At 37.6% G+C, this 27,127-nt stretch overlaps 1 protein-coding gene across 20 annotated transcripts in view; it reads left to right on the top strand.

The window, feature by feature from the left end:
• NRIP1 (nuclear receptor interacting protein 1) overlaps positions 1 to 27,127 on the top strand; it is a 148,469-nt gene that overhangs the window by 68,042 nt on the left and 53,300 nt on the right. For 14 of the 20 annotated variants that reach the window (XM_068690609.1, XM_068690596.1, XM_068690666.1 and 11 more), the window contains one exon: positions 5,717 to 5,801. The gene's annotated coding sequence lies outside the window, so the exon portion shown is untranslated. Of the gene's footprint in view, positions 1 to 5,716; positions 5,802 to 24,856; positions 24,948 to 27,127 lie in introns of all 20 variants that reach the window. The other 6 variants (XM_068690724.1, XM_068690734.1, XM_068690650.1 and 3 more) reach the window with 1 other exon arrangement.

The raw sequence follows: 27,127 nt of genomic DNA on the forward strand, positions 1-27,127 counted from the left end.
GGGCAGCGCCGTGCCCCTGCTGCACCCACTTTGTGCCTTGCTTGTCTTCTCGTGGATTCCGATCCACAGCGTTTTAACTGAAAGGAGGCTCGAGCTGAAATGCCTGACGCGCGTTGAAAGTGTGGAGAAAACGGGGGAATTTCTGGCTTTGGCAGCGTGCTGGTGTTAGGAGAGCTGAAGTGGAAGTTGGCCCCTTTTGCATGGTCTTTCTGGAGTCTGGAGACCGTACCGCTCTGCGTTTCGTCTAGGGGGACCTGCCTGCGGTGCCTGAGAGCTCCTTGGCTGATCAGAATTTAACTGAGTCATGGCACGATAAATGTTTAGAGATGTTACAGAGCTTTACTTAGAAAAGCGTGCAGATCTAGCCTACAAAGAGCCATAGGGAGGAAAGGTGGAGTATCCCTGAGCGAGAGCTGGAAACCTTTAATAGTCCAACCTGAAGCGTTGCTCGTGGGCCTGGCTGAACACGCTAGAAAGTGACACATTAAGAAGCCGTGTGACACAGGCTTTCTGAGCTGGGAGTATTTTGTGGTTTAAATCTGATCTAATGGCATCTGAGTAATTGTTGTTGTACGGGCGACCAGAGCGGACGTCTCGGAGAGCAAAAGTTCTCGTTCAGGGCTGTGCTTGGGCAGATCTGTGACTTCTGCTGTCTGGGGCATTTGTCTTCCCAAACTTGTGGTTGAGAAGGGCTCTCTTGTTATTTTATCAACGTTTGTATGGCCAGGGATAGTCTATAAGGCAAGACGGTCAGTTTTTTATGAGTTAAATGCATGTTAAATGCATTGTTTGTGTGTATGCAGGTGTGTGTGTATATATATATGTATGTGTGTGTATATACATGTACCCATACACAGGTATACGTTTTGTTGAGCAGGAAGGAAGAAGTAACAAGTAGTGACTGCATGTTTTAGGCTGGGGTGAAAATTGACCTCCTGTTTGACTGGCGTGCAGTTCTGAGTTATCTGATGAGGGAGGTCTGTCAGTGGCTTTAAGATTTTTCTATATTGTGTATGCACACAATATAAGATGCTGTCAAATGCCAAATCATGCAGGATGGATGTTTTTTAAATATCTAAACTTGACTGTTGTGTTGTGTTTTTTTTTCTTCCCTAGTAGTCTTGGGGTAAAAAAAAATAATAATAATATATGTATATAAACAGATGAGAATGTGTTCTTCCTCTTTTCTCTCTGCAATTGTTTCTTCTTCTAAAGTGATAGATAATGCTAAACAAAACTGGTGGGTAAAAATAACAAAAACTTATTATGATCATAGAGACTATGTTGATAAAGAAGTGAACAGATGTTTTTATATTGTAAGCTTAAAAAGCATGTGCTTTAAATGTTGGCTGTGTCACCTCCAGCATTTGATAGTCAGTTGTGTTTAGGATGACTCCTGTTATGTAAAAGACATCCAAGATGCATATATTTCTTAAACTGATTCGGTAAAGGTTATAGGACTCAAACACAGATTAACTTGATGATCATATGTGCTGGTAGTTTTTATTTAACATGGGATTAGTTTAAAATAATTGACCAAGGCTTGCTTTAAAGCTTTATTTTGACTTTTCAGAGAGAACTTTTCTTTTTCCTCCTGTATTTGAACACTGACATAAGGTTTCTGTAATGCCACCTGTATTATTGTTAGCACTGAGAGCACTGTTAATTTTACCAGTGACAGTGCAGCACATTGGTATACCAAAAGATAAACTCCGTTTTGCATTGTGCCGAGCACATGTATAAACTTGCCCAAGGCAAAGCTGGGGAGTTGCATTTCCCACAGTCAGCTGTCTTGCTCAACGGTAATGCTTGATGCCTCACTGCAGGGGAAGACTTGAAGACTGTAATATTTTGTTAATTTTAGAATAGCTCCTATGAACCAGCCTGAACCTCAGAACCAAAATGGCTTGCATTTTTATTCCTGCATGTGAATGTACGGGGATTCCAGAAGGGAGACAGGGAAGACTGTGGGCTTTCTAGCCAAGCACCTGATGTGGGGGCACTGGCCCCAAGAGCGGTGGGGTGGTGGCTGCCTGGTGCCCTTGGGGCTCCGTGATGTGTGGGGTGCATGGTTGGGTTACAGGTGGTAGATGGGACAAACAGGATGCACATCCCATGGATGGGAAAAAGGGCTAAATGCTCTTTTGGGACAAGAAGTGTGCATTTTGAAATATAAATCATTACTGCTCAGCAGGAGCTTAATGACAGGCAAGTGGAAAGATAATGCAGGTAGGGAGTGAAGTCTGAACGGGAGGAAGATGTACAAGAGAATATGCGCAAATGGATAAAATGATTAAAAATACAAACTTGACAATCTGTCTGAATAGCCCTAAACCAAAGAAAGAAGGGTAACAGTAATAGCGTTTGTGGTTTGCTCTCTCTTCCTGTGAACAGGCCAACATGATAAGAGCAGTGACTAGCTGTATTGGTCTGCCCACAGCACATGTGAGGAACATATTTAACAAGTGTGTGTGACTTATCTTCTGGATATGATGGTGTTTGGATTTTGATAGTTGCATTTGAAAATACTGAATTAGAAAATAATATGCTAAGGTTTGCAAGTGATATTTTAACTGGACATCTGTGATCACATAAACTTGCTTGAATTTGATAATGGGAAGATTTGCCTCCAGGAAAATGGGAAGGAAAACTCTCTTGCTAAAGATGAATGCATATATTTTAGTGTTTCTGGATTATTTATTTCAAGTACACTGAGAAATGTGACCAGACCTATATAGCACTTGAAAGAATTAATGTGGTAATTTGTTTGGCTGTCTGTTGCATGTCACTTGACTTAAATGGTTAAAGAAGGAGAACAGAAACTAATATTCCTGTAAACATCTGTGTGGTGCGGAAGGGGAAGAAGCAGTTGCTAGCCATCGGGAGAGTTTGGCCCAAAATAGGATGCAGTCTCTTACTGAAATCGTTCCTGGAACTCATTACTCCTGTTTAATAATTACCTGTCTGGAGAGAAGTTCTGCTTTCACACATTTCACTTCTAAATATCACCATCTCTGGCAGAGAACAATTTTGCTTATAGACAAAATCAGGTTAAAAGCAGAAACTGCTTGTCTTCTGTTAGCTGTGGGTTTCTAAGAGGTTTAGTGTAGAAAAGTTGAGCATTGGGAGAATAACTCGGCAGGCACATTCTTCTTCCTCTCGAGAAAGAAAGCTGCAAGAAGGTGATCATAACAGATCGGGCAGATGCTGGGTGTAAAGTGTTTGAGTCTTGACTGCACCTTGTATTTAAAAACAAAGAAGAGATCATTTAAGTGGCCTAAGAAAGCACTTAATGAATTTCAGTGCTGAACAGTACAAGACGCATGTCTTGCGGAAAAAACAGTCTTTTAGTTCCGTGTGGCCTTAGGCTGACACTGTTGCTCTGATGCTGATTCTTTTTACAGTGATCTGTAAGTAATCCACAGCTGCTGGCTTCTTACCTCTTTTACCTGCCCAACACTCATTGTGAAAATGGTGTTGGAAGGGAAAGGGAAAAGACTTCTTTAGTGCTGAAGTGAGCTCAGCCTTCTACAGAGGTGAGAAGAAATGATCAGTCCCATCCCAGGAGATTGTCCTGGTTGCGTTTTTAATGTCATCAGACATCACATTTTCAGTGACTTATAATGGGGAGGAGAGCAACAATCAGCCACTGAGGTGCACAAACCCAAGTATCCAGCTGTTAGGTTTTTGCAAATAAAATAGTATTCTAGCAAAGAATTTCTCGAACATCAATGAAGAAATATGGATTTATTTTTCTCAGAAAGAGTAAATTCTTTTGTTCTTTTCTCAGAACTCTTAAAAACTTTTTGTAGTCACAAGAACAATACAAAAAGATTGCTTAATGCTGACCTAAAGGAAATCTTATGCATACATTGAACCTTGACAGCAATACAGTGGTGTTCTTTCTTGTTTGCTTGGTTTCTCCCTTAGATAGAAATCTGTCTTCTCATAGAAGTAGGAATACTTAAATAAAAACATCTGTCAGTGGTGGAAAACACTGTCTACATCTATAGTATAGCACAGAACTACTAAAATGAACTATTTTTCTCAAATATACGTAATCTTCTCAATTTATTGCCTCAATTTATTATGTAAATTTAAAAGCACAGCTTCCTACTGCTCCAAGGGTGTTCTGCTCTTGTCCCTCTCTTCTTTGGTCACAAGAGGCTCCATCATCCAGCTGACCTGCTCTTTCAGTCAAGTGGGGCTGGAAAGACTTCTGAATGATATTTATTGCTGCATTTGTCACTGTACCTTTGTCACTTCTCCTTTTATTTTGACTGCAATGGTGACTTAATCTCTTTTTTTTTTTTCCCTACTTAAATTTGAATGTTGAGACTTCTATTGTTCTGTGGGACAAATTGACTTTTTTAATGATGTATTTGGGGGAAGGATCTGAAGTAGTCTCTGCATGTAGTATTTCAGGGTATTTACTTTTTTTTCAGCATAGCGGATCCACTGCTTTTGTTGGATTTTGATGTTGGCAGTAGCCCAGTGCGCTTCTGTTTCACTGACCTGAAATCTTTGAATAGGTTGTCTTTGGATGATGAGCCTTCTCTCAACACCTGTATCTCTTTTCCCAGGTAGTACATTACAGTAGTCAGAGTCAGATGTTTTCTCTGAACTGACTTTAGCCCAAATGGCTTTGCAGAAGTGGGCAATGCTATAAGCTGCCTGCAAAGCATGCATTTTTCCCCCTCTACTCTACTGCCTCAGTAGCCATCCTTGGAGTCCTCCATACTAGAGAAATCCTGTGTTTAATTCTTCTCTCGTTTGTAGGCTTTGTGAGAACAGAGGCTAAAAGTGAGGGAAAGAGAAGGGGAACCCTCCCTGTGCCAAATGAGAGAAGGGCAAAATTCTGCAAAACCAAAGAGAGAATCTGTTTTTGTTATTTTGTTTTATTTTTCTGTTTGATTATAATTATTTTTTTTATGCATAATAAACTCGCTGCTTAGGGTGGTGACCTGGAGACAGAGGAGTTAACATGAGCATTATTCTTCTGACAAGCCCTGTTACTGAAGGTTAAGTAGTACAAATAGCAATGACCTGCACTACCTGTAAGTTTGTATCTTTTACCATAAGTTAGAAGTAGTAGAGAAGCGCTGAGAACTTTTAAAGTGGTACTTGTGGTGGATAACATGTTCTAAGTATACTGTTCTACACTATTTAATTCTTGAATATCTCAAAACAAGTGTTTTCATTTCTATTGGTTTGTTTTCTTTTTTTTTTTTCTAATTATTTTGTGGGCATTTTGTTCACCAATTATACTTTGGTCTCATCTTTTGCTTGTATATATTAAAGGGCTCTTAAAAATATGACTGAGATTTATAGGTGTGAGTCTGAAGTGTTAAGTGGTACTTGCTACATAGGAAGGAGGGCTTTCATGTCATGGTTGTTTTTTGAATAAAATGAAGAAAAACAGGACCGTGGCTTTGAATCAAAGCTGAACGTGGACTTTGTTCTTGCAGAAATGCTCTCCAATTATCTAGACAATACAAGTATAGGTGATGCAAGTTATTTGTAATTGATTTACAAGCGGTTCTATTTGGAAAACTTTGGTTTCTGATGTTTTGAGCTACATTTTTATTTTGAAATAGAAACATTAAAAATAAAACATCCCTTATTGTTACGCTAATAATGAAAAGGTAGACATAGATTGGAAGAGGAGAAATTTGTATGCAGATTTTTATAGGACAATTTTTGTTTCTTCTTTCAGGTGAAGCATAGAATTGGTGAGGAAGAAAATTAATGCATCCTTGGACTCCTGAAGGAAGAACCTTCCTGATGGGACCACTTTCAAGGTAAATGATTTGTTTCAATTGTTTCCCTTGTTTCTTCAGTTTTGGGTTTCATCTTTGTCTTGCCAAATCTGTCATACAACTTTCTGTCCTGTACGAGTCTTTTTAAGACTACAGTATGTTTTAAAACAGTAGATTTTCAAGATAATCCCTGTCTTTTAATGTCAGGCTTCCTTTTTTCTTAAAGTGTGTGCTGATTAAAGACCACTAATATTTTTGATAATGTTTGAATGTTTTATATGGAATTTGCTGGTAAGTCCTGAAGATTTGGCCTACTTGTTTTGCTTTAGATTTGCTTGTAATTTCAGAGTGAAAGAAGTTTAAATAAAACTTGTGTTACAATGTTTTATTTTTTTGAAATAAAACAGATCCAAGTTGAGCTTCTGTGGCAAGGGACTGTCACAGTAAAATCATTATTAGATATTGCATTACAATGGCTTGCAGACATTTAACACCACTGTCATTTTGTTTGTATGTGCTCCCTTGGTTCCCATTTTCTAAATCCTATTTTTCTGTGATGCTAGGGAATAATTCCCCAAGTGTTGTCCAGTGATTGCTTATGTATATGTACTTTGGTTTGTGAGTAATTTTATTCACTTGAGTAGCCCCACTGTACTCAGTGGGCCTTACATGCATGCCTAAGAACTTGAGAATGCTGATGAGCATAAAGAATATAATTTGGGCATGTAATGGTTGACAAGCAGTTGTTGTTTTGTTTCTGGTCTCTCTTAGGACTCATTTGTGTTGCCTCCAGTGGCAACTTTTGGGAGCATTAGTAAGGAAGGCCTAGAACGCTGGAGGCAGTCATATCAAATCCTAGCCTGAAAAATTTCTAGCATACCCACTGTAATGATGCAACGTATATGGCATACTCTTTCTCTAATAAATGTGTTGTTTGACTTCATTTTGAGTATAGAATTGGTTTGAGCATCCGTAATAGTCAACCGTAGTGAGATCATCAGAAAATGTTTGTGCTTTTTTAAATTGGGGAACTCTGGATTTATCAAAAAATCCAGATAATCCTGGTGTTTTGGAAATAAAGGTAAATCAGAATGAGGGATCCATTTCTTTTTCTGTGATGCTTTCTGTTTGACTCAAAGTCTAACACTGCTATAGTGCTTAGTTGTTTGAGCAATTGTATTTACAGGGAAGTTAACTGCATTATTTGCTGATATCAGAACTGGTGAGATAGACACTTGGAATTAGAACAAAATTAATAGTTATTTACAACTTCACAGTTGTTGTGGTCAGCAAGAGATGGTTTCTTAAACAACCCTGATACTACTTAATAGACAGTGGCTTTTGTGGCAACAATGCTTTTGAAATGTTTCAGGTCTTCAAAAATAGCTAAGTAACTGAAAGCTTTGTTTCAAATTGTTACCTGTGTTTAAAAGTCATTCTATTCAGAGTTGCAAGAGTCTATACTGTGAATTAAGGTTTTGCACTGTGTGTATCAGCTTGTCAGTAAGGTGATTAAGCTAATGTTTTGAGGAAAATGTGTCTGTCAGTGCATAGGTGTCTGATACTTTTGGCAGAGATGGCATTCCTTACTCCATTTCTAACCAGCATTATATTGAAGAATACCTGTCTTAGTATGCAACTTTGGGTTGCATAGCGTTGTACGGTTTTAACATGGAGCACAGTGGTTGTCTTGATTAGAGATTTTTTTTTTTTTTGATTATTTTGTTGTTTTTGTTTGTTTAAGTCATAATTCTAGGCCACTTGGATTCCCGCAGAAAAGTACAGCTTTGCAAACATAACTGTTGATCTGGCTGAGGCTGTGTAAGTTTCAGGAGGGTTGGTCTGGCTGAGGCTGTGTAAGCTTCAGGAGGGGAAGGCGACTGCCTAGATGTTGTCTAAATCTGAGCATACATCAAAGAAAAGTCTGCCTCATTGAGCTAAAATTTATAAGCTATGTTCGAGTTTATACAGATATACAATTTTTACATGAAACTTCAAAAGATGTAACTTACAAAAAGATACAGATGAGGATTAAAAACTTGGAGTAATTATAACTATGCTGTCAAAAGAACAAGGTGGTGATTCAGTGTAAGTGAGGCTGGCAGAGGCAGTCCTTAATTGAAGAAGAATTGGTCACTGTAAACTGATTGCATTTTATTTTTAATGATAGGTTTCAGAGAACAGCAAATGAGTGTAGTGTGATCTTGACTGATAGCATGCTTTTTCCTTGTTGGTTAAAAAAAATAAAAGTAACGAAAGCCTGAGGATATGAAGTTGCAAACAAAACTTTCACTTTTCTTTCCTTTCCCCTCTAAAGAGGAAAAGAAAGACTACATGGAAGTGAAAAGAACTGTGCTTTTGTTGCTAAGCATTTGGGTGTGTTTGTCTTTGGGAATTAACGTAGGTGGTGCTTCTGTTATGTCAATCTAGAAAATTTGGTGAAGGGATGGGTAACTTGCAGGGTGGAGATATCCCTCATTCTCCCAGTGGCTTGGCATTTAATATTTTACAGCAAACTTTTTAGTTTAACATATTTGAACTTGTACTAGATAGGGTTAATAGGCTAGAACAAAAGGTCAAAGCATGAGGCATTAGGCTTAATTAAGGGAGAGCAGGAGTGGCAGGAGTATGTGACAGTTAAATGGGTTTCCCACAGACTAATGTCTGTTACAGTGCAACCATGCCTCAACTTAAGTGGGTTATTTTGTGCAAAGGGCAGCAGTGATTAGCAGTTTGACATGCCAGACATTTCTGGCCAATCCCATCTGTTTTAGAGGTTAAAAAAGCACACCTTTATGAGCTGATAGATTGATTTGTGTGCCCGTTTGGTAAAGATTACAAGTCCAAGGCCAGTGCTGTAAATGCCAGTTATAGAATATTGTACTTTCTTAGTTGTTCTTTGTTTAAACTGTCAACTGTTTTGTAATGGGGATAACAGCTATAAAAGTGACCGTACAATATGAAAAACATGGCAAGGATTCTGAAGCAAGTGTTTTGAACCAGAAAGGTCTGGGTGGAAAACTTCCTCATCAGGTCTGTTTTGAATTTTGTCCCATGAGTCTTGGCCATTCTGTGATGCTGTGCTTGGAAGGGGAATCTGCCTTCGTGTGCTCCTACCAGAAGTTCATAGCTTTTCTTTATAACCATCACTTTTAATGTATTTGTCCTGAAGTTATCTGCCTCAGTGCTAACAGTTTTTCAGTTCTTAGCACTGTTGGATAGAAGAGAATCCTCAGTACTTAAAAGGATTCAGGGTTTATACCTGACTTCATTACATTCTCTGTTTCCTTCCTGTTCCATTACTTAACTGGGATGATACATGCATATTTTTCTTGGATTTTCTTTTGTAGCTATTATTCTCTGGATAGTTTATTTTATTGTAACATGAAGTTGCCTTAAACCCAGAGTAAAATAGGTAGCACAGTAAGTCTTGACTGTGTTTCCTGTCATCTTTATGACTTTGTAAAGTCAAAGTTACATTACTATTAATATGAGACTATTAATAAATCGTTGATGCAATAAAACTGTTTTTGATAATGTTCAAGGTTCATACATAGTTGAAGGTGATTATCCTATTTTAAAATCAAGTAGAGGTCAGACTGTGTTGTAAGATACTGACTTTGGCCCAAATGATATCTGATGACTGTCATTGGTCACGAAGCTTTCCTCACTTGAAACAAAAGTGATTTTGAATTAAATTGTTAACTAGAATTGTGCTTTATGGTAACATGCTGATTAACTTTTGATTCTGTGAAAAGCAGTGACACATATGTGCTTACTTGTTTTTAAGGACTAAAGATTTTATATTTAAAAGCTATTAAGCTTTCCCTATTTTCTATCTCCTGTCCATTCAAGCAACGACACTTTCTGCTAAATAAAATTGAGAAATAAAACTGCATTAAATTAACATTAGACACCTTACATTTAACGTTCCAACATTAACTTTAAAATTGACACCTGTCTTAAATTTAATATTTTTCGACTTGCAAACATGATTTTCTTTCACTCAGTTTAGTATCTTCAACTCTTTTAATGATTTGATATGCATATTTTGAAGACTGCTGCATGCAGCTAAACTATACTTTTACTGTAACAGCTGTGGCCTGTTCATGAAGAGAACTGCGGATTCATGACTTATGAACAGCTTGTCTTCACCGTATCTAGCTTTGTGAGAGCCACCTTTTTTTTTTTTTTTAGTATTATTATTTTTTATCTTGTGAAAGTCTCTTCCCCTATTTCTCTTTGAAAAGCCTAGAAATACTTTCAGTGTCCTTTAGGATGAGCAAGGCATCATCATTATCTTGCAGTTTATTTAGCAACATGGAGATGGAATGGGCATATGCAGCATCATGTTCTCTATGGAATAATATCTATTTAAATGATTTGGATCTAATACATATTTACATGAAAAAACATCTTGCCCTTCTCTGTGGGGAGAGAAGGTGAACAAGCATAAATTTTATAATACTCATTGCTTCTCTTGCACTAAATCATACTTAAATTGCAGAAGGTTGTTGGCTTGAGAGTTGTGTAAAAAGTGCTTGGCTAGTAAAGTGGGGGTGCAGGGAGATTTATCTAATTTAATACTAAGAAAATGTCAGCTGTAGTGTGTTGATAGTGATTGCTTAAATCCAGAAGCTGTAATTCAGACTTCTCTATATGCATATTTGTAATATTTTCATCTTTATAACACACAAAATATAATCCTGAAACTAGCTATTAGTGCAGTGTGCATGCATACTATATTTTGGCTAATTGGATTGCTATTGATCATACCTGAGCCATTATCTAATAATCTTGGGAATGGGGTGGATGCTGTGTATGCTTGTCTGCTATTTCAGGGCAGAAGGTACTTTATCAAGTTTCTTGCAGTGGTTGTTATTAAAATCTCTATAGTTGCTGCAATTTGTGTAATTAGCATTTCCTGCTCTAAGTGTAGCACAAATGAGAGGTTTTCAGGTAACATGATAAAAAATCTGTTTGAGACTACAGCACAGGATACTTTTTACCCATATCTTAAGGCTAGAGTCTAGTTTTGTTGATGAGAGTGGAAGTGATTTTTATTGTGCTTGGGCTTCTCTCAGAGTCTGCTTAGTTTGTGAAGTATGGTGCCATGAAACCAGTATGGTGGCTTCCCTTCTACCATTCCATTTTTCATTCCTAGATAAATTTGTGCAAAACCATTCAGTTTAATGTTACTGAATATAACAGGGCACTATAGCAAATATTCTGTAATTGTTAGTGAATCTGCTGCTTTTTAACATGGAATCTTTTGTATTGTGCCTTTAAGTTAGGATATAAAATATTTGCATAAAATATTCATACTGCTTGATTGGCCAGTAGACATTAAAAGCTATTTGAAACTGTCTATTGTTTTCAACTTGTAATAGTCTTAAAAAGAAAAAAAAAGTTAAAAAGTTCCCAGTGTTAGGTATTTTAGAGTACTTTGCTTTTTATTTTTATTTTTTTTCTCCTCTCCCTGTAATAGATGACATGTCAAAGGCAAGCACTTGGTTTGTACCCCTGACCTTTACATGCTGCTTAGGAAGGATGCTGTGCCATGTTCATGTGAACTGGCCTACTGTAGATTTCTCCTTATTTCAGACTTTGATACTCTTTGACCTTGTAGTCGTTGACTTTGATCTGGAACAATTTCAAAGTCATGTAAATGAATGTAATTAAGGTATTGCTTATCATCTTGGAGAGTTCACAGAGAGGCTTATTGGCTAGAAAGGTTTGTTTACTTAATATGGAAGGTTAATATAAGGTTAAATTTCGCTGTGTAAAATGGCTTCATAATGTTTTTATTTAGCAGCTGAAGAAAATAGTGCTTGAAAAGGCAAATAATAGTTTTATCTGACCTCCGTATGTCTTCTGTAGCTTGCATTATTGGGAAAATTTATCTTCATTGCATAGTATTATTGCAGTCTTCTTTTCTCCTCCTCCTACAAAGAGAACCTCTCACGCTTATTTGTCAGCTCTTATGTAGGAAAGGAACTACATTAAAGAAGGGACTGCAAAAATATTTGACAATAATTGCTGTAAGTAGTCCATCCACTTCCACTTAAGTCTTTTATTTCCCCTCCCCCTTTTTGCAAGAATGGGATTTATATTTTGTTCTTCAGTAACTTATCTTGTTTTTATTCCTAGTGCTGCCACAATAAGGTGAAAAAGCAGTATAAAACAGCAGAGAAGAACATTGTTACTGCTTTCTGCCTTCCACTTCTCAGGCAGTAGAGAGAACAGGGCTTAAATCTCTGTGTTCTTGTCTATATTCCTCAGCTTAATTTGAACGGAGTTGCTTTGCTTATCACTTATGAAAATAACATTTGCTTGAGTGTTGTTTTTTTTCTGCTCGCTTTAGAAAATTTGTAGTTATCGGAAAGGTAATCACATGGCAAGTGTCAATTAGAAAACTCTTTTCCCATACCTTTTCTGATCCCCTGCTCATGGCTGTTTTTCTAAAAATGTACTTCCCAGCTGGAAAAGCATAAATCCCTGGTGGGTGATGGTGTCCAAGCAGGTGTGTTCTGCCAGACCTGCACTGGGCTGATTTCAGTGACGATGTACAAAGCTACATGAAGCTTGGAAACACCTCTTCCTGCACAGCTCTTTCTGGAATAATTTAGGCAGCAAGGTTGCTGGCTTGTTTGCCTTATTTTGTAGAGTACTTGCTTTTATCATTTCTTCTTTGTGTGGCAAAAGTAGTAGGCTACTTGCTGTGGAGGTAGCTAACTTTCTTCTGCTTACTAGAATATTATGTGCTAAATAAATTATGCAGCAATGAGAATTAATATCCTTGAAAGGCTGATTAATGCAATGAATGTCTTATGTGACTATTTCTGGCTTCTGGGGATGCCCTATAACTCCTGCCCAGGAGCTTTCTTTTTTTCCTATCCCCCCCCTCCTCTACTTCCCCCTTTGTTTAATGAAGGTTCAGGTTCTGATCCTTGCTTCCCAAACATGCAACTAGGAAAATAGCTTGATTTTTTTTCTTCCTCCACTTTGTAATAACAATCATAATTTGATGAGATCTAAAAGTGCTTTCAGAACACAAATAAGCAAAAATCTCTCCTTATCTTCCTTTTCCCACATACAAAAGGTAAAGTTCAAAATCATAATATAACAATCTGAGTGGGGAGAGGGGAAAAGGAGCACAACAACTAAGTGTGAATTACTTAGCCTTTTTAAGTTAGACGGTATTGTGCTGTTGACTTCAGTAAGGCTAATATTTCACTTTAATTCTAGAGCTTCCTGAATAGTGGACAAGAGGTATATGGTTATGGGGAAGAAAGGCAAAAACACCTGAAAAATGTCCTTTATCTGTTACTTTAGGTCCTGTTTATGAAAGATAAAGGAAGAATCCATGCACTTTTGTTCTCTTTTTTTTGCTTAGCTAACATACTAAGAGCAAATCTGGACCTAACTTCTTAACGGTGACCATGTAAGAGTGCAAAATGTCTTGAAGAAAAGGTTGCCTTTGTCTGGTGGTTAAGGTGATTTCTCAGTTGTCAGTCCTGGTTCTCTCAATTTGTTGGTGTTTAATTCTCTGCTACCTTAAGTTTTATCCTGCTACAAATAAATGAAGAAAGAACGTTAATAAACTGTGCTGATATCATACTGTAACCTCTTTGTACTCCCTGACATAGGCTTAACTGTAGAGGTGAAGAGAGAACAAGGTTACACAGAATCACATTTGTCGTGTACTGAGCTCTGGTTTGGCTTGGGATTGCAACATCAGACGTGCAAGCTTAGTGTCTTTTTTTTTTTTTTTTTTAATATAGGTCTTCAACATATATGTCTTAAGCTCTTGTTCACCAACTCTTTTTATTTTGCTAGAATTTTTCACACGGTCATGATTATCTTAGTATGCATGTGACCATGAACTGCTTTTTGATCTGAAACAAATAAATAGTCAATTTCTAAAACTTTATTGTTTAGACTCAAAATTTTGTCATTAATTGTTTTCTACTGTGATTTTTTTGAAATTCAAAAAGGATGTATTCACTGTGCTTTTCAGGCTTTCCAACAACACATGATTTTCATTTTTGCATCACCCAGCTCTGGTTTTGTTTTCCAGGTGTTTTACTGTGCAATGGAGATGAACAGTACATGTATTCAGACATCATTTCTGTGGTGTTTTGGTTTACAATCCTATATAGTTCCTATACTAATTTTTTCCGACCCTTGTCTAGGCAAATACTACCCGTATTTTTGCCTTTGCAAAACTAAACTTAGGCATGAAATCTGCCTTTAAAATATTCTTTGTGTGGATGATCACAATATTTCTGTGGTTCTTACCTTATGACTTCTTTTGTTACTTTTTGAGGAAAATTGTGTGTGCCTCATGAGATGACAGGAGAACAGGAACAATCAAAATTCCCCTTTTTATGGTCTTTTGGGATATCATAGGGCATTGCTGTTCTACTACTTAAGTAGATTTAGAGACTCAGATATCCATTACTCTGGATAATGTATTGTATGAATTTAACATATATAACCATCATGCTGGTCTCCTTTTTCTGTCCTCCTTAGATCGTTGTACAGGAGGGAAAGTTAAGTCATGGGCAATAAACACTTGTAGACCTGCCATCTGATCTAATTCTTATTAGTTTACTGCTTGATGCTGTGGCTGGTGGACTTTGCCAAGTGTATCCATGATGGTATTACTAACCCTGGTTACTCACTCCATTCCTTTATGGAAGAGTCCCCTCCCTGTAGCAGGATGGCAGAATTGTGTGTGCTGTTGTCTCCTCACCTGCTGCTAGTCCTTGTTGAGCAAAGAGAGTAGCTTAAAAATGGAGATGGTCCCTGTGGAGCATACAGTGTATTTCTGTAGTAACTCACCCCTCTTATTTGCAGAGCATCTGCAGCAGCCTGAGAGCTCTAGTGAGATGTCTTAGGATGTCCCAGATTGCTGAAAGAATGGTGGTTGTTTAAGTAATTCATAAAAGTAACACAAAACGCTCAAATATGCCTGAATGTTGCAGTTATTGTGCTTCAGTATCAAAGGTATGGAAAGGAGAAAGACTATCAGAAGGGCATGTGACAGCATGTATGTTAGAGCTAGTGATGCTAGGAGCATTGCAAACTCTTAAAACTGGGAGGGAAGTAGTGGATGGGGCTTGTTTTTCAGTTTGTGAACACCTGGTGATGAAGCTTGTAACAAGAGGTTAGGCTTCTGTTTGCTTGATTTTTTTTAATCCTAATTTAGAGTCTGTATTTAAGACCTATCAAATGACTTCATATGTTCTCATTAAAAAGAATTAGGGTAGACGGCTGCCTTGTGACATATTTGAAGCAAAGGTGAAGCTTACCTGTAGAAACTTCAGGAAAAAATGTAACAATAGAAGTCCTGAGGGCATAAGTCATGATAATTTTGCATGCTTTTACATACTTCTGATGAGTGAAAGCCTTGCACTTTCTGGGTAAAACAGATCTCACCTGATTAATCAAATGTGAAATGCTTATGTTAGAATGCTTCTTGTGATTTTTCTTAAGAGTATGGCTAATACAGTGGTCTTCAGATATAACTAAAATAAGTTGGAGAAACAAATGTGTGCTTAACTTTCAGCCTGCATATCAATTAATGTAGGGGCAGATATTTCTGATTTTTCTCTTTTGATTCAATTGTTAGGCCACAGAAAGAAGTATGTAAATATAAGCACAATTCATAAGCTGACTTCTGGTATCTCTCTCTGTTCCAAAAGTGTATTCTTGCATTTATTTTTTTTACAAGCAATACACTTAAGAGATGTAGAAGTAACTGTTAATTACTCAAATGAGATCACAGAGGAGGAGAAAAAAGGTATAATATTTTTTGTATGCTTTTATTAGCTCTCCTTTGTTACCTTGTGTGTGCTATTTAGTCTTTTCAGTTTGCTCGTGTGTAATGTACATAAAACATTCTCTTCTGAAATGCATGAGTGATTTATGTAGAGTTGTTCAGTGACTACAGCACAACTAGGAGGCTTGTCTTCTATTGGATGTGACCAGCGCTGAATATTTGGGTACTTCTTGTGGTTTGTGGGCATTGTTTTCTCTCAGATTACAAACAGTGTTTTCCTGCTGTTGGGACTACATGCGTAAGTAATACGTTTGAACTAATTGTGGCCGCATTTTAGGAGTTATTGAAGGACTTTGGGTTTAAGTTGCACTTTAAAAAAAAAAAATAAAATTAAATATTCTCCTCTCAGTGGCTCTACCTAGAGTAGAAAATATTTTTGTTTTTGTTATTTAAAAATTACAATAATAACAGCAACAAAATAAGTCTTTTTGTGCCTGAGGGATTATACCCACTTATATATACCCCTACCACTGAGTAAGTGAGAGTGAAATGTGCTAATCTGTTTTAATATATTCTGTAACAATCATTTTTTGGGTGTAGTGATGGAGCAAATGGGTTAGAAGCAATACTGTGAGGAGCGTTGATTGTTTAGAGGGAAGGAGAAGATACCTGAGCTTTTCTAATCAAAAGACAGAGCCTAGGAATGCAATGGAGGTGTTGAGACTTGCTGGTCCTGAATACTTGGGACTTGAACTCTGATACTTACGTCACTGGAACCACTGGTTGGAGAACTAAAGATATTGCCAAAACTTTGCACGCTAACTTTTATGTGACTTGTTTGATTCTGTGTCTCTGGGTGAAGGGGAGGAATTCTTCATAAAGTAATCTGTTGGTTAACAGTGCGTGGATGACGGGAGTTTTAAATAATCCCTTTGGACTAGGTTGAGTAACCTTTGATCTTAGAAATTGTTAAACAATTTAGAGGAAGAAGCAATGATGTGGAGGTGAAGAGCAATGATGTGAATTGAAGGTAGAATTTGCAGACTATTCTACCCTTCCCACTGCTGCTTTTTTTTTTTTTTTTTGTTATGCTGTTGATATGATCATTTTATTATAATTTTACAGTGTATTTTTACAAAATGTTATAAATATGTCCGGAACTGCTCTGAGACTGATAGTCAGTCCAGGGCATGAACAAAATAGAAAAATATCAAAATGCAATGTGTCACAGAAAATATTTTCCTGTCTAGAACTATTACATAAAAGAACAGTTTTGTGCTCGTCTCCCAGCTCTGGAGAGGGACTTTGATGTCTATCAGTGGCTGCCTGAGTTCTGGTCTGCAGATAGTGCACATTGGTTAGCTGATATAAAATAGCTGGTTTAAGTCCTCCTCTCCACCCCCCATCCATCCCCATAGTTTTTCCAACTATTTGCAAGTGAAATGGGAAGAGCTGATGTAGTCTAAGGGAAATTCATTCTTCCTTAGATAGTTCACACTGTCACCTCTGGATGTCTGAAGTCTTTACGTACTTTCAGAAGGTGTGTGTTCTACATACAGGTGTTCTGGTTCAGAACCTTTCTAAATAAACAGACCATGGTTTAAAAATGTACCTTTCATGAGCTGTATCAAGCATATCTAAAGCTGTGGGAGCTGAAATACAGCTAGTAAAGAGAAAACTGCCAGAAGGTTTAGTTACATATGTATACAAAGAAGCCTGTGGTGGGTTTATTCCATTACAGGCATACTATCAAGCTCAGGCTGGCTACCTCATGAATGAAGGCTGGTATGCTTACGTATTCTTTCTGTAAAAGTGTGGGAACAGTGCTGACTTTTTTTTCTTATTTTAAGCCTTCTAACACTCAATTGTATGGCTATATGTCACCTACTGTGATAGAAAATACATATAATAGCGTGCATGCTGCAGGAAGTTACGGGTCTTGGCTTGTAAATGCTGTGCCCTGTTCTTATATACAAGGTTTACTCTTCAATCTTTTTTTTTTTTCTTTTTCATTTTTGCTTTCTGTTCTGATTGTGCAAGTATGCTATGCAAACCTGACTTCTGTATCCTTGCTGCTTTTGGTAGTAGAATATTTGTGGAATATACAGGCTCCATGGATATATTTGGGCAGAGGGAGGCTGGAAGAAGTATGGACGGCAAAAAGTACCCAGATCTAAGTTTAAAAATTAACCTAGGAAGGACGTTCTAAAAATAGATTATAACATATGAACACGTACCTGTGAGAAAGATGATGTAAAAGGTTTTTGTCCTAAAAGAGACTTTTTAAAGAGAGAGCTGTATGCATCTCTTTTAACATGTAAGATTAGGCATTTGTGATGCTTTAAAATATTTATTCCCTGTTCTGAGGGAAATCTATCTTTGTTTGCTTTTGCTGCTTCCTGTTCCTATTGTAAACCTTGACTCTGAGTATGAGAGAACATCAGACCAAAGTGGAACACACAAATTTTAGGGGAATAGCTCTACTGCCTCCTGAAAGCTGTCTCCTTTAGTTGGAGGTAGGGACTGAGATTGTGACTGAACAGTAAAATCTAAGTTAGCACATTTTTTTTTAAAGTGTTATTTTAGTTACTCCCTTTAAGAGCTATATAGTAGTAAATATGCCTTTTCCAAGAAGAACGGTCTGTCCTTTAAGTGTGCTGATTCCAGGGGAGCTTAGCACAAAAATCAGTGAAGTTGTAGCATCTCCTGTGAGTTGGTGGTTTGATTATTGTAGTTTTATTTGCTGGAAGGAATAGATTATATCCAAAGAAAAAGTGATTCTCCGTCCTTAAGCACTCCAAAGGTTTAACTATGCTTTTTTGTTTCGTATGATAATGACTGTTTTGTATTACAGGTATGTAGAAACTGTATCTGGAAGTAGAATTCCACAGCATTCTGGAGTGTAAAACACAGGCACATGCTAAGGGGAGGAATGGGACTGCTATAACTTTACAGGTGTGGGACTAAAACACAGGGACTGAAGTTGGGCTGAGCATCCATTAGGGAGTTCTGTGGCAATGGTATACCCCTTCCCAGACTGCCACAGTCTCAGGCCAGCATTCCCAGATGATCATTCAGTCTAGAATTGTCAAAACACAGATTCTAACTGCATGGAGGCATTATTTAATGGGTACACTAGAACAGGTGGGGTTCAAAGTAGGTATCAATGAGGGTTGTCTAACCAATTTTCATTTTGAACCATTGTCATCAAATAACGTGAGTTTTTTTCCTGTACAGAAGGTTGACATTGTATATGAGGGAAAAGCTTAGGCACACTCACCTCATTAGGTATGGAAATACAGGAGAGCTGTAAGAGTGAAGCATTACCTATAAAGACCAAATACATAGATAGATATTCCAGCCAGGTTTCACTGAAAAGGAAGTCCTCTCTTCTGCCCATCAGTCCTTGCACTTCACTAGTACAGCCACAGACAGTGGTACTGCTGGAAGCAGTTTAAGGAGATGCAATTATTTGTCCTGTTAAAAAAAAAAAAATATAAACGTGTCTGCTGTCTTAATTACCTGAGCCAGCTTATTGCAGAATCAGGAAAGAGTGCTTTTATTGATTAAAGATTTGGGGGGATTTGAGGATGTGATATGTAGCAAGAAGTTTCTGCAAGAGTAAAAGTAAGGGAAAATGGGAGACTGGGAATGATTTTATTATTATTATTTTTATTATTATTTATTTTTAATCACCTCCCCATTATCTCATATAGGCCTATCCTGAACCTATTGACAGATACACAAGCTCATGTTTTCTTTATCTTGCTGCTGTTCTTGGTTATGTTAGGAGATTCTCTGAGCAAGAATAGTCTATCATTGCAAGAAGCTGTATCAGTGTTCAAAGCTTCTTATTATTCCCCTCTTTTTGTCTTCCTTTTCTAATTTTATATTTTATTTTAGCACTTCTTCAAAATAAAGAGAAAAAGCATATTTGGGTACTTTAGAAAATGATATTTTGGAATCAGGCTCATAAGATTCTACTGTAGTTTTCTTAAAGGAAATTTTATTAAATCAGAAGTCTGTTTCATGTAACATCCTTTCAGTTTAGAATGCAGATCTGTACTATGGTTAATAAATGACTACTCTAGCCTCATACTGTATATGGAAAGGCACAGGTTATCAGAGTAAATTCTGAATGTGTTGGACAATCTGTGCTAATTTAAACAAAAATGAATTTACAAAGACCACTCATTTCCCTTAAGTTTTGTAATAACAGAAAAAGAGGACAGGCTTGAAATTATTTACAAGTGGTTTTTTGTTTGTTTGGTTTGTTTGTTGTTTAAAGGCTGACTTATGAAATTCCCAAAGCAGATCTAGTTTCACAACTTTGAGGTTCATGAGACTTTACTGATCCAGGAACGCAAAAACATTCTTAGGTAATAGCCAAACTGAATAAACATTAAGATGATAAAAATGGAAACATGTTTTGTACTTTACCACTTCTTAGGGTTGGAGCTTTTTAGTAACTTTCTCTAATTTTTAAGTGTATCAATTTAAAAGCTTAGAAACGTGCTATTTTAGCTAAAGTAAAAAAAAAAAAAAAAAAAAAAAGTGAATTAGTGAGATATGACAAAAACAGGCAATATCTTTTAAGTAATTATTAAAATGCTCAGTGGAGAATGTATTTATTAAATTTATCTACAAATTCTGATAGCACATTTAGTGAAATATAGTTTGAAATACTGTTTTGTTTTTAACCTAATAACATTATTAACAGCTTTTTATAATGCTTGTTCTGAATCAAAGAAATATCCCTTAAATACTGCTGTTTTCTGAGTGTGTGTGGTATAGCAACATCACTTACAGTAGCAGAAGAGAGATGGGAGTAAGGGTTCAGGTGTTAGGTCATGCTAAATAAAGCTATGTGCAGAAATGCGCATTTCCTAAGATGTGCGTTGTGAAGGGAGATGTGGAGTTCTGCATGCTGTGTGCGTGTGTGTGTGTTTGTGTGTGTGTTGAATTTTCAGTGCCTGTGCACTGAATTCAAGAAGCCCTTTCCAACTTTGTCCTTTTAGCCATTGTAAGAGGCCCTGGATAGTAATAGTGTTTAGGTTCTCTGCTTGATGAAGAAAGGTGATGCCAGGCTGTTCAAAAACAGAAAGAAACCTCAGTCTACCCCTCTGTAAACTGCTGGGGTTTAGATGGCTGCTACACATCAGGGGACTGAGCAAAGGCCACACAGATCTGGGGGCATTTTGCCTTTGACACAGAAGTTGGTCGTGCTGGTGTTCTTGGTTCCTGTCATCAATCTTTAATCTGTGCAGCTGTCTAAACTGTCGTCTGCACTAAGAATTTGTGTATGTAATACCTGCTCAATATGCAGTGTTCCAGAGCTTTGCTCTGATTATAGGAGACCCATCACAAAGTATTGATGAATGAAAGAGCAGAAGAGGAATGACTGGGTATTTCTAAATCAAAAAGCCTCTTTGGAAGCATTATTAGGTTATCAACATTTTATTGACTGCAAATATCTTGGGAAGGGGAAGGAGCTGCTCTAGTTCATAAAATTTGGTCACTGGGGAGACTCACCAGGCTTTTACTCCCCATAATATAGTGAGGCTATAGTGATTCCTGTTGGCTTACATGAAGAAATGTTGTCTACTTATTACAAGTACTTTTAGGGTTAATTTTGACTCTTGTTGTATCTGAACATTTTATTCCTTATCTGGGTTGGGAACAGTTTGCACAGTATAAAATAGGGGAAAAAATTGTAAGGCATTACGTTTTAGGATGGTTTTTGTTTGTTTCGTTTATTTTAAATGGTGCTGGCTAGATTTTCAGAAAATGATCCTTGAAACAAACGATTTTGAACTGAATGTGGAACTGTAAATAATTAAGAAAATTTAGACCAAGTGTTAAATATATATGTTGGACAAGCAGATTGTATTTTAAGCAGGGCGGGAGGAGAATCATTTTGTTTTGTCAGTGAGCTAAGTGAGCTGCCAATGGTCCACAGGACTGCATGTGCTGTAATTGCCAAGTAGTTGGCTTGACTAATAATGACTTCTTTCAAATACTGTTTTTGCTTTGAAAAGTGCATTTTAGCACCCACATTCTTAAGATTTTTAATAAAATAATACAAATGTTGGATTTGCTGTAGACTTCTGGGTTTCCATCTACAGTATTATTTTTTTCTGTCACTTGAACATCTAAAAAGCATTAAGATTCAGCAATGTTTAAATGCAAAGGAAAATATTGATTATTATTTGGAAGCCTGCTATGAGTTACAGATTACAGCTATATATTTTCATATTTTCCTAAAATATATATGTGTGTGTGTGTATATATACATATATATATATATATATATATATATATATATATATATATATATAAATCCTTTTATCTCTTTTGCTTAAAAAGGCTGTGTTGTTCAAGCCATTTGGGTACATAAGGTGAGCCCCCTGGTTTTCTGTTAAAATAGTAGCTTTGGAAAACACATTAATGGCAAGGGTTCACTTTAACATTTTCTTCCTCTTCTCTAAGTAATATTTTGGAAATAATTGGAAGAATATGTGGAAGGATGGTCAGATTCTGGGACAACTTTTCCTGTTGAAGACTTTCTTGGCATTGCCCACCAGTTAACTCCAGGATTGAAACTGTGAATTTGAATTCTTTCCTTGTTTGCATTATTAAGATGCATTCTGAAAATTGCTACTGCTCCTAATCAATTTTCCCTTAAAGAAAGCAACAACATAATCTGATGATATCTGTTATTAGACTAGTGTTTCAGGTTTTTAAGACTTATTTGGGTCTTGGTCTGGTCAAAAGTGGTATTTGACTGCTTTGTTACTATCTGTTGGTGCCCACTCCCCAAACTTGTCCATTTCTTTGACTCTTGGTGTGCTTATCCATCTTGCTGCTCATTTATCTTTCTCCAGATTCTTCCTCAGAAATGTTACCTCCTTTGCTTTCAGAAAATCATGCAGTTGTTTCTATTCCATGTAATAGTTAGATAGAAGTGCATTTTCTGTTTACAAAACAGGAAAACAGATTGCAGTCTCTTTCTTTGGGAGCTTTTTTTTTTTTTTTTTTTCCCTCAGCCAATGGTCTTGTGAATGGTGTTCTGAAATACTAATTTTTCTCTTAGCAATAATTAAGAGTGACTTGACTTGGTCTTGTACTCTTGTCAATATAAAGATGACTTTCCAGGTCATCTTTCTTTTCCAGTTGGACAAGCACAAGACTTACCTTCAGCATACATAGAAATGGAAGTATCAGCAAATGGAGGTATGACACTGTAGAGACGGGTGGTGCTAGTTTACTAGCAGCCAACATCTTATATAACCGTTTTGTAACTTGCTGGTTTTGAGGCGTTTTTGGCTGGCAGGCTCTCAGCCTTCTGCATCGGGACAAAAAAAAAAAGTCTATTTCAGGGGGTTTCACTTCAGAATAATAATCTCCATCTCTGTCACCTCCATGTGAGGCTACAGGGTAGCCTGGTCTTGAGGCTGCACTTGACTGCTGCTACGAAACCCCAGTTTAAGAAGTAGGCAGCTGCCCGTCTGCAGAGAGGGCATAGGTGGCAAGAACATGCTCGGGCAGTTCTTCAACAGCTGCGTTGGCTTCCTTTTGGCTTCTAGGGGTAATTCAAGGTTTTGGCCTTGATTGCTTTTAAGCCATAATGTGACTTGAGCTCCAGCTGAGAAGCTGTCTGCTTTTTTTGATCCAACATAGCAATTAATGTCAACTGGGATACTTGACCTAGATCATCCTAGTTTTTAATGTCAAGTAGCCATTGGCAGGAAGTTCTTCGAGAAGGACTTTTGACTGTGGAATGTGTTCCCAACCTGGTCTGATGGAGTCAGTTTGCTGAGAGGGCTTGGCGCCAGGCAGATCTGATTTCTTTGCCTGTGGAGATGAGAATTATTCAGTGCTTGTCCTGTTTTCCTTTGCCCCTGAAGAAAGACAGGTTCATATTGGTTTATGATGGCTAAACTAAGATTTTTCCACTTGAGTCATGTAGGAATACATGTGAAACATGTTTTAGAAGGAAAAAAAAAAAACAGCATACTGGGGTGTGGACATAAAAGGGCTGCTTTTGGTGAATTTTATTGAATGTTTTGCATGGAAAAGAAATCAAAAGATGCTTCCTCACAGAGAGCAATTTGAAAGTGTGGTAAGTCAAATTCAGATACACAGCTTTTCTTAATTTTGTGGAAGATGCTACAGTTTAGTGCCAGTCACAGAAAGCTTCCTTCCTGCTAGGGAAGGAGATTTGTCAAACCATCATTAAGTTCTTTAAGCTTACAGTACCCCACTGAGATGTATAGCTGAATAGACTGTTGTAGTCCCACCTTGCCCCCATGAGAAGGTGTTTGATGTTTTTTAATAGCTTTGCAATTTCTGAAGCAGTTGGTCAGATTAGAGAAGAAAAATGTTCAGGAACAAAAGTAATTTTGAGAAGGACTGGTTTTATCTGGTGTGTAGTACAACAGGTGCTTGGCAGTCCCAAGCATGAATACTGGTTGGGTGGAGAATGGGTTGAGAGCAGCCCTGAGGAGAAGGACCTGCGGGTTTTGGTTGATGAGAAGTTCAACATGAGCTGGCACTGTGCTCTTGCAGCCCTGAAAACCAACCTTATCCTGGGCTGCATCAAAAGCAGCACGGCCAGCAGGGCAAAGGAGGTGATTCTCCCCCTCTGCTCTGCTCTTGTGAGAGCAGTTCAAGGAGCTGGGACCAACTTCTGCATCATACAGCTACGTCATGCCCCATTTTGTCAGGTGAGAGATTGTATATTTCTACAAGCTGATAGAATTGAGTTTGCATGTCTGCTTTGGACTTGACAGGAAAGCTTTGAACACCTCCATTTAAAAAAAAAATAAAAAAAAATATATATATATATATATTAACCCTTTTCTAGTCAGCCTATTTTCTACAGAATTTCTGGAACAGTGTTGTGGAGAAGAAAGGGAAGGAATGAAAGATTAGAACTGCAGGGGAACAAACAAAACTGGGAAATATTAGGAAATAGAGAAGTAAAATTAGAGCACTTGAGAATATTCATAATTTTAGTTTGTGATGATTCAAATAAAAATGAAGATGCTATAAGAAAAATTAAGAGGTAACATGATCAAATTGATCAGTTGGCTCGATCTAAAACCCACTGAAAATTCACTTCTTTCAGTAGATTTTAATGATACTTCCTTTTATTCTGCCTTTTTAATATTTTTTTTAAAGAAAAAAGGCTTAAGGGAAGTCGTAAGAAATTGAAAAATAAAAGGAAATAGACTAGAAGAAAATATATAGGTCACACCAAACGGGAAAGGTCTCTGCTAAGCTTTTTTTTTTTGGTTCTTTTTTGAAGACTGGTAATGAAGAGGAGAAGCTTCTATTCAAAGAGTTACTACCCAGAGTGGGACAACGTTTGTGGTGTCTGAGAGGGCAAAAATGAAGGAGTAAGTGCAAACTGTTGAATATTTTGAAATAAACATAGTAATTCGTGTCATGTAAATAAAAGCAGTTATGTGAAGGACTGGTGTTACCCAGTAACAGGCATTCACTGTATTGAGTGGGGAACTGTGAGAACTTGCACAATCGGTGTTTTGTTGCTGATTCTTAAATGGAGATGGTTATGATGGACCTAGGACATAGCATGGGATTTATCTCACCTGTCATATAGACAGATGCCTACCCCCTGAATGGAGGGAGGATAGGGGAGAGGACCCTGTATACATTTGGTGAAGAGAAATAGGAGTCCTGTAGAACAGGCAGTGGGCAGAAGTAGGCACTTAGAGGGTGTGTATTGTTTGACCTCCTTTAGGCACATGGTATAGGATGAGCTCAATAGCAGAGCCTAGCTCTTTCCTAGGCAGTCAAGGAGGCTAACATGACCTGTTCAGATACTGACACCTACACTATAAACATCTTCATTTCGTCAAGTGAATTCTGGCTTGGATTCCACATCTAAGAATTGAAAGACAAGGGTGCTCTGTTATTACAGCTTGTGGTTAAGTGTCAAATGCTAGCTGAGTAAAGACTTGACACCTTTTCTAAATGGAGGTTGACATCCTGAGGCTTACAGCGATCTGCCCAGGTAGGGCTAACAACACATGCTGAAGCACTGCAAGGGCAGCTGGGGCAGCAGAAGCAAGCGTGTTCTGCTGCCTTCCTCTTGAGTAGGTGGAGTAGCAGTGGTGGATTTTACAAGATTGGATTCTGCAGAATCACTGGCAAGAACTGAGCACATGTATCGTTTGCCCAGCTCTGGAGCAAGAAATGTCTTCAAAGAGCTGGAAGTAGCAGCCTGTTGAATTCCCCTGGTCTAACAGGATTGATTTGTAGGTGGGTGTGCATAGATGCAACAAGTGGTCAAACTGTAAGCTTCATAGGGACGTGCTTACTACAGAGTAAGGTGTATTTGCTAGTGACAGGCTTGGTATTTACTGTAAATCACATGGCACGTTTGGCGGACCATGGAAAGTAAATGACCTGTTTAAGCTGCTTTCTGGGTGAAAATGGAGTGTTGTACTATATTGTTAAATAGGACCACATAAGACACAGGAACTCACATTTTGTTGATGCTAGAAACAGTAATTTGACTCCAGTTTTGGATGATAAGTAATCTGCAGATGTTACCCTTCTATCGCTTGTTACTATTGAATCCATACAATGGTACTCTTATAACTCCAGGGCTTTGAGATTATTAAGCTGCTGAACACTTAAATACATATATCTTTTAGTTGCGAACTTATTTTTCTGGGTACACAATATAATGGATATCTCTGGGACTTCTTAAAAAATCAAAAAGTGTTTAGTGTTCTGTTTCTCTGAAATGCATTCAAGTTAAAATTTCCAGGAAACTTCAGCAGGGAAATAAAATCAAAGCAGTTGTTTTCATTCAGGTTATATTAAAATTTAAAGCACTGGGATAATCCCTTAAGAAAAAGGAGGGCATCAGTTTTAGTGTTATGACTGTTATGAATGTTTTTATTAAAGTATGTTTAAATGGTAGCCTTGTTTGCAATAAAAATGAAGAGTTTCATACATAAACAGATCATTCTTAATTATTACACCTGTTTTCTTACAGAGTGCTCATTGTCTGTGTAGGCTCATTGTATAATGTATGCATCTGGTAATGAAAATAATAATTAAATTCTTTCACAATGAAACTGTGACTGGGGGGAGGGCGGAGATTGGGAAAGCTCAAGTAATACTAGTAGCCAGATGCATATGCAGTAAAGCTGACTCTTCACCTAATGTATTTTAAAGCCTAAAGTTATATTTTAAATCGGTGGTTCTCATTTTCTAATTGGCACTCCATATGTGGAAACACTGCTTCTTTGTGTTTCTTTGCCCTGCCTCCCTCTTACCATTGCTCCCCCCCCCCCCGCCACGTCTCTTTGCCCACAGTCGTGTTTGCATTGTGATCTTCCTTCAGCCAGTAAAGAATTGCTTTTGTACTGGGGCTGAGAGCAACCCAGGCACTGACCTGAAGTTTGCTGAAGATGCTGCTGCTGAGGAGCCGGGGGAGCTCTGTGGCTCTGTTACTCCAGAAAGCTCACAGGGTGGTGAAGCATGCTCTGTGACAAAACCCTAATGAAGTCTTTCAGTCCTGGGAAAGGCAAGGGTGTAATAT

Source organism: Anas acuta, chromosome 1 (genome assembly GCF_963932015.1).
Source record: "Anas acuta chromosome 1, bAnaAcu1.1, whole genome shotgun sequence".
NCBI lineage: Eukaryota > Metazoa > Chordata > Aves > Anseriformes > Anatidae > Anas > Anas acuta.